Source organism: Pteropus vampyrus, unplaced genomic scaffold (genome assembly GCF_000151845.1).
Source record: "Pteropus vampyrus isolate Shadow unplaced genomic scaffold, Pvam_2.0 Scaffold328, whole genome shotgun sequence".
Taxonomy (NCBI): Eukaryota; Metazoa; Chordata; class Mammalia; order Chiroptera; family Pteropodidae; genus Pteropus; species Pteropus vampyrus.
Window position 1 is genome coordinate 1061385 of NW_011889109.1, and position 13361 is coordinate 1074745.

Below are 13361 nucleotides of genomic sequence, written 5' to 3' on the forward strand. Positions count from 1 at the left end.
CTAAAGGAATTCATCAACACCAAACCACTGTTACACAAGAAATATTAGAGAGCCTTCTTTAAAAAGAAGATTAAAAAAAAGATTTAAAAATATAGATAATGAAACAGCAATAACTACATATCAACAATCATTTTAGATGTAAATGGATTAAATGCTCTAATCAAAATATACAGTATGGAAAAGAAAACAAGACCCTTATATATACTGCCTATAAGAGACTCACTTCAGATCAAAAGACACACATATACTGAAAGTAGAGATGGAAAAAGATAGTTCATGTAAATGGAAACAAAGAAACAAACAAAAAAAGCTGGAGTAGCAATACTTATATTAGACAAAAAAGTCCTTAAAACAAATGCTATAACAATGGACAAAGAAGGAACCAGTAATCCCACTTCTTGGTATTTATTTGAAGAAACTCAAAATACTACTTCGAAAGAACATGGGCATCCATCCATATGTTCATTACAGCATAGGAACTCGTAATATTTATCAGCTTCGACAAGCTCCAGCACAGGACACTGGAGAGGCCAATGGATACTGGGGCTTACCTTAAGCTCTGCCCAGCCATAATTCTTAGGCTGATGGTGATGGCTTGGAAGACACTCAAGGGACAAGTAGTGGCACTGGCCACACTGTGAACACAGACAATAACTTCCACCCAAAATCATGAAAAAATGTTTCAAACCAAAGCTGCTCTAGTCTCTGGAGTGCCTGTAGAAAGAATGACCCTAGCTGGCTAAATTCAGATGACTTAGAATAAAACCTGTTGAATTTGTCCTTGTCCCACTTCAGTAAAAAAATAAATAATGATGTAGCAGTAAGAAATTATTCAGAGTTCTAGTAAAAATCAGGACCAGAAAAGTCATTCCAATTTTCAAATATGCAGATGCTATCCTGATATTTACAGCATTCAATATTCACATTCAAAAACAGGTTTCTGCATGAAAACATGAGTTGTGGGCTATCTTTTTCGTGAAAAATGTACTCCAAAATTTTTACCAAAACCTGATGTCTTACTATATTAGAAAAATTCCAAACTACTGACCAGAACTTAAAATGACCTGCAAGAATAATGTAGGATGGGGAGAGGGGTAAGATGTTGTAATAAAACTTCAGTGGAGCATGGCTGTGATGGCTATGTAACTGGGAATGAAAATAGAAGAACTGGAGATAATGAGAAAATGAAACAAGTAGAATTTATCTTAATAAATTCAGAGGGTCAGTAGTGCAGCCTGGAAACAGGTGACCTCTCTCCACATGCAGAATTCATGTCATCATCCTGGATATTTTCCATTTCCTACCTGGGGCTACATCATCATTCTTACTGGAATACTTTTCTCCAAACTATCAAGTATCTATGACACACACACAGCACTGCCCTGTGTATCTGTCCACTTCATAAGTCAAAACAACCCTATGACTTATAAGATTGCCAAGTTTTCACCTGGATAAATTGGCAAAGAATGAATTTTGATGACATCACTTATAAGAGGTGAGAATAACTAGAGAGATATTGAGTTAGTGTTTTTCTCTAACAGAAAGAAGAAATGAAATGTATTAAATGAACCGCAACTTAATATGCTCATTATAGAATTACTTCCATTTTCAAGTTGATTTCTGTACACCATTAAATTCAGTGGAAAATATTCTTAAAATTTCTGAGTGGGTCATATAAACAACATTTCGTGAACTGTGGAACAAGGAAAACATATAGTTTTACACAAGACAGAAAGGTAAACAAGACAGAATTGCACTGAGAGATTCTCAAACCAAAGGACATGAGATTTGGGAGAAATTCAATGTAATATTCAGAAATGATTCACATTATGAATCTGTAAAGTTTCTGGGTTTCTAATAACTCAGCAAACATTTTTAAATTACCTATTTTGATCCATTCTTTTCTTTTCCTTCTGAAGACAACTGTACAAACACACACACACACACACACACACACACACACACACATACACACACTTCTTCCTTGTTAGTCCTCTAACTCCTAAATTACATCCTTGGGTTACTATATTTATGTATTGCATTCAGTGTATATCAAAACAAGGTAAATTCTTTTGTTATGTAGGCTCAGAAAAAGAACGTGCAAAAAATACATAGGGTAAAATGTAATAAATAGTAATTTAGAATTCCAAAAATATAGCTTCTAATTTTGGACTTTGTTAAATAACCTTTTCTTAAGCAATGCCCTTTGGTACTGGATGGTAAACAGCAGTTACACAAAAGACAAGGGAAACTGAAATAGACAAATTTATAACTCACAAGTCCTGGAGGAAGTGAACAGCATGCCAGAAGGGGCCACACAGGGAGGCTGAGGCAGGAATCAGGCAGAGAGTGACAGGACCCAGGGCATATGCCTTTATTAAGGTCCATGGGTGAAGTGCTTTGGAGTTCTTGAGCTAAGTCCAGATTGCTCAATTCAAACCAAAACCAGCAAGGTTCTGGTAAAACTCTGTTTATCTAAGGGTCATACAAGGTAAAGGCCCTAAGAGGCAAGAGAGACTGTTGCTCACAAGGGTTGCTGGAAAGTCATATCAGGAATTTACCTGTGACTGTGAACTGTAGTCTAGTGTATACAATAGTGGGAGAAGGTAGTATCAGTTCATAGTTTCTCAGGTATACAAAAAAATGCCACTGTAACAATATCATGAAGTAGTTTAGCTAAACTTTCAAAAATATTTCTACATTATCTTTATTGTATCATAATGTCCCAGTAGGTACAACAAAAAGAAAAAAAAATGTAATATGTAAATTGAAAAACTTTTCACATTGAAGTTTAAGGCCACTGGAGAAGGGGATTGATAATAATGTCATTCCACTGCATTACCAAGAAGTATATTGTTACCTACAACCTTGAATAAGGTGGGGCAGGTTAACACTGGTGGCAGGATAATACTTCATTCATTACACATCAATGTTAACACATTCAAATTCATTCAGCTTTATTAATGGAGATATATTAAGTTCACACGCAGTCTAAATAAAATATTACTAACCCATTGCAAAATCACTGGTCAATATACACATTACAAGCATTCAAGAAGCATTCCCATTCTTCTAATAATAATCTGACAATCGTGCTTCCTATTGTTTACTGGAAGGAGGCTAAGTATTTAGTAAACATGAATGTACAATATAATTCTATGCATTTAGGAATGAGTTATCTATACTTTTTTCTGATATCTCTGAAGATTTCTTTATTTCAACCACATCAAATATTCATGAGTTCTATCCATGCCTACCATGAAGATACATCAGGATTTTAATGAACTGCCACCTTTTTTTTACCTTAAAGAACAATTGGTAAAACTAGATAAAATTCAGAATGTTCCTTTCTCTTACATTACTGCAATGGATATACCCTGAGCACTTATTTCATGGTGAATTACATCAATATTTTAAATCAATCACAAACAGCACCTTCATTTACATTGTCTTCATATGTTATACTTTCGATAGTCCTCAATCTTCAATGGAAAAGAAGACATGAATGTATCACACCTAAGATAGGACTCTCAGATCTTTGAGGTAGCAACAATCAATCCCATGATTCACATACAAGCTAGAAATAAAGGCACAGCATGAGTGGTTTGAGATTTGAAATATGTTAATATTTTTTCACAAAAGTTCTAATACTACCAAGATAAAGGATACATTTAAGTAATTATATCTGTCCACGTATCCATTCCCTTGATACTTCAAGGCATACTAAGAAGTAAATTATCTAAGTTTTTTAACTTCGAATTATTCTCTATAATAAGTATCGTGGTTTAGAGTGATATCTGAAAAGTGTTATTAACTTACTACTTTCTACTGGGAATTCTATGATCTTTTAGATTTCATTTTCAATTACATGCTTCCCCACATTTTTTACAACTTTAATGTCACATTCCAGCATGAATTCTGTGGGGTTCTCTGAAGTGTATACTTTGAACAAAGGTCTTTCATCATTTATTATAAATGTAGAATTTCTCTCCACAATGCATTCTCTGATATTGAGTAAGGCTGAAGGTCCAGCTAAGGGGTTTGCCACAGTCCTTACTGTTTTAAAGTTTCTCTCCAGTATGAATTATCATATGTTGATTAAGATATAAATGCTTAATAAAGGCTTTGCCACATTCTTTGCAATTGTATTTCTCTCCATCATGAATTTTCTGATGTTGAGTAAGGTTTGAACACTGGGTAAAGACTTTGCCATATTTCCTGCATTTGTAAGGTTTCACTCCAGTCTGAATTCTCTGATGTTAAGTAAGGACTGAGCACAGCATAAAGACTTTGCCACATTCTTTACATTTTGTAAGGCTTCTCTCCAGTATGAATGCTCTGATGTTCAGTAAGGTGTGAATGCTGATTAAAGGCTTTACCTCATTCTCTACATTTGTAAGGCTTCACTCCAATATGAATTCTCTGATGTTGAGTGAGGATTGAGCATTGTGTAAAGGCTTTGCCACATTCCTTACATTTGTAAGGTTTCTCTTCAGTATGAATTCTCTGATGTAGAGAAAGTTTTGAGCCATGATAAAAGGCTTTGCCACATTCTCTACATTTGTAAGGCTTCTCTCCAGTATGAATTCTTTGATGTTGTGTAAGACGTGAACACCATTTAAAGGCTGTACCACATTCTTTACATTTGTAAGGTTTCCCTCCAGTATGAATTTTATTATGTCTATTTAGTTTGTATAGCTGACTAAAGACTCTTTCACACTAATTACATTTGTAAGGTTCCTCCCTAGGTTGAATATTCTGATGTTCAGTAAGATTTAAAGATTGGGTTAAAAATTTGTCACATTCACTACATTTGTCACTATTCTCTACAATATAAATATCTGGATGGGTAATAAGATTTGAATTTTGATCAAAGACTTTCCTACATTTATAATGGTTCTGTGGAAGCTGAGTTCTCTGATGTTTATGAGGATTTGACCCTTGGTTAACATTTTTTCCAAGATTTGTTGTACTGACAACTTCTCTCGCCGTTATATGTATGCTGGTAATCATTGAAGACAGGCCGTTAGTGAGGGTTTTCATTTTATTACAGATGTAAATTTGTTCCCAATTAAGTATTCCATGATACCTGTTGAACTATGATAGTTGTATAAAGACCCTCCCACGTTTATAAAAATTATAGACTTTGGAAAAGGAAGGATTATTTCTCAGTGGAAGAATAATGAATCCTTGGTTAAGAGCTTCTAAAATTTATCATATTTAGAATTTCTTCATTTTTAAAACTCGGATTCTTAGAAACATTTGACTGAATCTTTAATCCAATCCTACATTTTAAATAATTCAAATGATTATTCACACAATGGACTAGGTGACTTCCCAGATTGCCCAAATTTCCTTTCCAACAATATAGATCTTTAAAAAAATTGTTTTTGATCTTTAAGTTCAGAAACACATTGTTTTGCAAACATAAGTGACTTAAAGGGTGAGTTTTCCCAAAATGGTTTATATCACTGATCTTTTTTGACACTAAGGATTATATTATGGGTAATTTTCCTAGTTTGTTTATATCCTTCTAACATCTTTTCTGCCCTTCACACTACCTCTCACATCCCCTGTCTTTTGTTAAATGTAAATTCTCAAGAACACAGTTTTTGTATCTTACCAGTAATATTCTATGGAAAGAACCTTCTAGGCCTGGATTTGGCAACAAGCCCTGGGTGTCTTGAGAAAGCATAGCTGAAAGATAACAAGTAAATTACCACGTTTACTACACTCAGGTAAAAAAATATACTTTAAATTCTAACAAGCAAAATTAATAGAAATCCAAGACCTTCAACGAGAATGCACAATAGGAAATACCAAAGTTTCACTCCTCCAAGGAGACGTGAACTTATCAATGATTACCGACTCAATGGTCTTTTTCAGTACTCCACAAACACAGCATCTCCAGGAATGCACAAAATCAGGAAGAATCATATCAATAGGGAAGAAAAGTTGTTTATATTTTCTCACAATAGCTGCTCACCATCCTTGGCACACTCTAAAATGGTTGTGGGAAAACCCTCAATTCCCAGTTTCATCTAAGGAGAGAAACAGATAAGTGTACTGTGTCTCCAATGATTTGGATTTCGTGTAGCTTCCTAAGGAAATTGTTTCAGTTTTGCATGACACAGAGTGCTAAGGGAATTGGTAGTACACTGTGACTGCACTGTGGTGGTTGCTAAGAAAAAAGTGCGCAAGTATTCAAACATCACAGAGATTGCAATGCTAAAGACAGACATTATGGATAGTAAGATGTCATGGGATCAACAGAAGACACAGAAAACATTTTAAAATGAGCAATTACACACACACACAAACAGAAAACACACTCCAGAACACATTTGACAGGCTTCAGAATTTCTAGCCCAGTTGATTATTATTTGTGTTCTTCTGTACAAAGTGAGTCATAAAGCCTGAGACCACAGGCTGTTTTTTAAACTCCCACATCTCAACAAAAGAAAACGAGGCATACAAACAAACAAACAAACAAAGAGGGTGCAGTCACAAAGTATAAAAAAAAAAAAACATAAAATGGGAGCTGAAGAAGACAATAGCTGGATTTAAAACAACACCAAAAGTGTCAAAAACAGTTGATCAAGCAGAAGGAACAAGTGTTCCGTGGAAATAGTAACCAATAAAGAGTATGGGTGGCCATGTTATTATCAGACAAAATGTCACAACACAAAGATGAACATTACACAATGATAAATGGGTGAATCCACCAAGAAGCTAAAACAATTATAAATATTTATGCACATAACATCAGGGCTCCCAAATATATAAATCACACATGACAGAATTCAAATGAGAACTATAAAGCCATATAATAATGGGAGAGGTCAACAACCTGATTTCATCTAGATAAACAACAAATACAAAAACAGACGCTCAAATAAGGAGAGAACTTGAACTAATTAGATATGACAGATATATACGGAACACTACACCCAACCAAACCAGAATATACAGTCTTCTCAATGCATGGAACATTCTCCAGTACAGACAACCTGTTAGTCCACAAAACAAGTCTTAACAAATTTAATAAGATTGAAATCATACAGGTATCTTTTCAGATAACAATGAAATAAAACTAAGAATCAATAGCAGATGAAAACCTGGAAATTCCACAAATATTTGGATATTGAACAACACACTCAATAGAACAACCACTGGTTCAAAAACAAAAAATCAAAAGGAAATCAGAAAATATCTTGAGACAAATTAAATGAAACACAATATACCAAAACTTAATGGGGATCAGCAGTACTGAGAGGGAAATTTATAAAGATAAGCACTTACATCAAAAATAGGAGTGATTTCAAATGATCAGCATACCTTACAAAAGAAGAAGGATCTAAACCCAAAATTAGCAAGAGGAGAGAGATTAGAGTATGGCAAAAAGAGGAAAATATCAATTAAAAGAAATAAAAAACACATAGGGCATTAACAAGTAAGTAGATTAAAACTGTAATAATTAAAAAAAACTCCAACGAAGTAAAGCCCTAGACCAGATGAATTCATTGGATAACTCTAGCAACACTTAAAGAAAATTAACATTAATTCTCAATTAACATTTCCAAATATTAAGGAGTAAAGAAATTATCAAAACACTTTCTATGAGGTAACCAGGGACTCCAGTGCAGCCAGGCTCTGCTTGGGCTGGATTAAGAATCCTAAGGTCTTTATGGAAAAGTCCAATATCCTTGATAAACACAGATAAAAAATAATTCTCAACAATACATTAGTAAACTGAATTCAACAATACATTAAAAGGATTATACACCATGATCCAAGTGGGATTCATTCTAGGGATGCAAAGATGGTTCAACATCCATGAATCAATCAATGCAATACATTACATTACCAAAATAAAGGATAAAAACCATATGGTCATCTCAATAAATGCAGAAAAAAAAGCATTTGACAAAATTGAACATCCTTTTATGATAAAAACTCTCAATAAAGTGGGTATAGAAGACATAATAAAAGTGATATATGACAAGCCCACAGCTAATATCATACTCAATGGTGAAAAGCTGAAAGCTTTTCCTCTAAGATCAAGAACAAGACAAGGATGCCCATTTTCACTACTTCCATTTAATACAGTATTGGCAGTCCTAGTCCAATCAGACAAGAAAAAAAATAAAAGGCATTTAAATTGGAAAGGGAGAAGTAAAACTTATTATTTGCGATGATATGATACTATATGTATAGAGGACCCTAAAGACTCCACTGAAACACTATTAGAATGAATAAATGACTTCAGTAAAGTTGCAGGATACAGAATCAACAAACAGAAATCTCAAACATTCCTATGCACCAAAAACAATAAGAAAAATTTTTTAAAAACAATCCCATTTACGACTGCATCAAAAAGTATAAAATGCCTAGAAATAAATTTAACCTGAGGTGAAAGATCTGTACTATAAAAACTATAAGACATTGGAGTTAAAAAAAAAAAAGAAAAAAAACTGAACAAGATACAAATAAATGGAAGGATATACCTTGCTCAATAATTGGAAGGATCTGTACTGTTAAAATGCCCTTACTACCTAAAGTAATACACAGATTCAATGTAATCCCTATTAAAATATCAATGGGATTCTTAAAATTAAAAAACTAATCCTAAAATGTATATGGAACCCAAAAAGATCCTGAATACTCAATGAAATCTTGAGAAAGAACAACATGAGCAGTATCATGCTCCCTGATATCAAACTATACTACAACTGGCATAAAAACAGATAGATAAATCAATGGAATAAAGAGCCCCCAAATAAATCCTTGCTTTATGGTGAATTAACTTATGACAAAGGAGGCAAGAATATACAATGGGGTAAAGACAGTCTCTTCAATAAGTGGTGTTGGCAAAACTGGACTAATACATACAAAAACTAAAATAAAATAAAACTGGACCATTTTTAAAAACCATATATGAAAATAAACTCAAAATGGATTAAAGACTTAAATATTAGATCTGAAACCATAAAATCCTTATAAGAAAACATAGGCAGTATACTGTGACATCACTCTTAACAATATCTTTTTGGTTATAGCTCCTCAAGCACAGGAAACAAAAGCAAAAATAAACAAATAAGATTACATGAAACTAAAAAGGTTTTGCACAGTGAAAGAAACTATCTACCAAACAGAAAGACAACCTGCTGAATGAGAGAAAATATTTATAAATGATACATCTGATAAGAGGTTAATATCCAAAATATATAAAGAATGCATACAACTTAACACCAAAAATTAGTCCAATTTAAATAAAATGGGTGGAGGACTTGAATAGACATTTATGCAATAAAGACATATGGACAGGCAGCAAGAATATGAAAAGATGCTTAACATCACTAATCACTGCAGAAACGCAAATTAAAATTACAATGAGATATCACTACATACCTGTTAGAATGGCCCTCATAAAAAAGCAAGACATAAAAAAAGTGTTGGCAAGGAAGGAGAGAAAAGGCAACCTTTGTACACTGTTGGTGGGACTGCAAATTAGTGCAGCCACTATGGAAAATGGTATGGAGATTCCTCAAAAAATTAAAAACAGAGCTGCCATATGATCCAGCAATTCCACTCCTGGGTATTTATCATAAGAAAAATAAAAATATCAATTTGAAAAGATCCATGTATCCCTATGTTCACTGCAGCATAACTCATAATAACCAAGGTATGGAAGCAATCTAAATTTCAGTAGTGGATGGATAAAGATGATGTGGTAGAATGGACTATTATTCAACAATAAAAAAGAATGAAATCTTGCCATTTGCGACAACATGGATGGACCTAGAAAGTATTTTGCTAGGTGAAATAAGTCAGATAGAAAAATACCATATGACCTCACTTACATATGGAAACTAAAGAATAAATAAATAAACAAAAAACAGCAAAAGACCCATAGATACAGAGAACAAGTTGATGGTTGTCAAATTTAATTAAAATTAAAATTTTAATTTAAAAAATTAAAAAACAAAAATAACAGCCATAGCATGAAAAAAGGAGAGAATAGGTTTAATAAAATGACAGTACATCCATGAAGTGGAATTCTATCAGTTAAAAAAATAAAAATAAATTCAGGGGAGAAATTGAAGTAATAAAAAAACTATGATGTTAAAAAAAGGAAGTTTCAAATTTTAAATGTCTCCAATAGAAGCATATTATCATACTTCATCAAGCAATGCACCAATTGTGAATATTCTTCAAACGCTGGACAGTAAGTCCTCACTTAACGCCATCGATAGTTCTCAGAAGTGGGGTAAACAATGTATGACAGAATCATATTTACCCTAGACTAATTGATCTAAATTTAACAAGAGTTAAATTCCTACAGCAGCTCATCCTTACAATGAAAGAACATTGTATGAAACATTACTCAAGGACCTGCTGTAAATATCTTCCCATTCTGGAAATTTTCTATTTACTGTCTCCAATTGCCCTTCCTTGTTTGTGTTTGCATGACATTCTTTCGATTAACAATTCTGCTCAAATAGCTTACATAAGTATTCCCAGAACATGGTGTTTAAATTAGGACATCCAGTCACTCTATCATTTTATATGTATACTTTCATTGTATTTAATCACTGTATTGTATTTAATTATTCCTGACTTACCCTTATAGAATATAAATGACTTGAAGGCAGGGAACTGATTAAAATAGTTCCTGATAGAATGAATGAATATATTTTATCAGAGCAAAAAAGAAATTTACTACAATGTATAGGCTCATAGATTAAGAGGTCATATGACCGGGTTACATGTAATTATACATTTCTGACACCAATCTCCAAACCTAGTGTAAATTTTCACATTGAAGTAAAAAGAAATGCAAATTGAATATGTCAATTGGGCTAAACCAAGTTTAAAAACTAATAATAAGAGATAAGATTAACAAAATGGGATTTTATTATAGTTGAGAAATATGATGCTTATTACCAAATCTTCAAAGATTTTTATAACCATTCAAAAATGGCTCTTCTGAAAAATTACTGAATCCTATTTATTGTCTGATAAATGCCTCCACACATTTTCATGAACAAGTGTAAAAATATCATAGGCAATTTACTGAAAAAGTAATTCACATACATTTTCTATCATATTGTGCGATCATATCGTGCAATATAAATGAGATTTATAGAGGCATCAGGGAAAGGAATGTAGTATGTATATTATTAGCAGTAGGAAAATGTCTTCCTCAACCAAGTAGTTAGGAGTCAAAAGTAAACACTGAGATTAACAATAGTCTGACTCCATTTTTGATGTCCGACTACGGATACATTTAAGCCTCATGACAATCTCTTACTGTTCTGCCCATCTAGGTAGGGTAAGTTGATAATAAAGTACCACCTTCCTTTGGCACTAGTTTTAAGCTCACATCACAAGTGAGTACCATAACTCGAGCCCTATCCAGCAACACAAGAAAGTCACCAATCTCGCTCTCTCTAGCCAGTTTAGGAAAAACTTGGGAAGGCTACCCTGCTCTCTCCAGAAAAGCTCATTGTAATAAACATTCTCATAACACTTGACTACGTGGAGTCATCATCAGTCTTGACATCCAAAATAAACTTTCAATGGGACTCCTTCCTGTTCCAGGGGAATAAGCACAAGTGCAAACTTTAAAAAAAATGTGTTGGAGAGTGAAATATGAAATTACTAGTTTCTCTATCAAAAATGATCAATTCTGTATGTTCATTCTAAAGAAAAAAAATCCATGAAGATTGATCTTTACAAATTATTTCCCTGAGCACTCCATGCACAAAACATAGGTTGTTTTATCCATATTTCTGAAAATCTCTTTCATTTTCTAATATCTAATATCTTTCTAACATCATATGCTCACTGTATTTTCATTTCACATACAGGTGTAACCCATGTCTTTATTTTGGCATACACAAAGTCATGTAGAAACTTATGGTGTATATTCATGAATGGGGAGGCATGTTTTAGGGGGTGAGAATCTGAAATTGCATTGCTGTTATTTTCACTATACTCACAGAAATCATCTGGGATACATAATCAAGTGCATAGCTAAAATGCAAATTATAAATATATGTATTTCCAAAAGTATGTTGTTTGAATCTAATATGTAAAGAAATTGTTATAGATGCCATTCAACTTAGAGAGCCTAATGACATATTATTAAGTGCCCATTATGAAGCAATCCATGAGATGAAATATGCTTGTGTGAACAGAATTCATGATCGTTACAAAAAAAAATTATATTTCAATTATTTAGACATGGGAAATATGATACATTCTAAATAAAATGCTAATTAGACATGAGAAGGATAGTACATTCTAAATAAAATGGTATAAAAATCCAATTTTACTGACCAAATCCTAATCATTCAAAGCACATGCAACTGTTTTTGATTAAACCTGTCCCTTCTAACTATGTATTGTCAGTCTCCAGAAAACCAATTTTCATTAATCTCTGATATACAATAGATGTTAACTTTCAAAATTAAGGGAGACCAACAGTCCCCACCCATTTTTTTTTCTACTACATATGCCACTTCTAGTAACCCATCAGTCTACACCCATGAAATTCTCATCCTGTCAGTGTGCTGGCATATTCTGTTATACAATCATTTGGTAGAGCAATCTTTTCCTATAAGCAACAGAGGCCTTCTGTCATACCAAGAATTCTATAGAAGGAGCCACAAGAAGAAAGCACAGTAATTTAAATAATACTTTTACATCTATTCCCTGCCACACCCCCAGGCTTTCAAATTTATACCATATTGTGTCTTAAATTTAGTTTCCTAATTTTTCTATGTTACATGGATCTGAATAAACTCCATCTAATGAAGTAAGTCCTTTCATCTTCGTAATCCCTTCCCTGAGACCATCATGGTGAAAAATGAAAAGCATGTAATGGAAGCATAACATCAACAGATTTTAAACTGCAAGTTGTAAGTCATCAATAACAATGCAGCCTTCTCAAGAAATTTCAAATTATTGAAAATGTTTTATAAACTGAAGAGAAATGGATCTTTCCACATATGCCCTGGTTCCACTAAATCATCTCACAATTTTAACTTTTAATTCTCTGTGGAATTTAACATCTGAGGTTAGTTAATTTTCAAAGGTAACAGACTTAGTGCCCCCCAGCATGGATTTACTTATATGTAATCCACTGAGATAACTGGATAAACATTACCACTTTCATGATACTTGTAATGCTTCTGTAGGAATTCTCTGGTGTATCCTGAGGGTATTGCTTAAAGATCTTGATACATTTATATGGTTTCTATCTTATAAAATTTTTTCATGACCACAAAGTTGTATATTTTTGATAAAGCTATGCATTTGTAAGGTTTCTCCCTAGTAAAAATTGTTATGTTACC

General features: G+C 33.1%; 1 pseudogene; it reads right to left on the reverse strand.

Annotated features, from left to right (window-relative positions):
• Positions 1-4061: 4061 nt before the first annotated feature.
• The window catches only part of LOC111730688, an 80071-nt pseudogene continuing 70771 nt past the window's right edge, over positions 4062-13361 (reverse strand).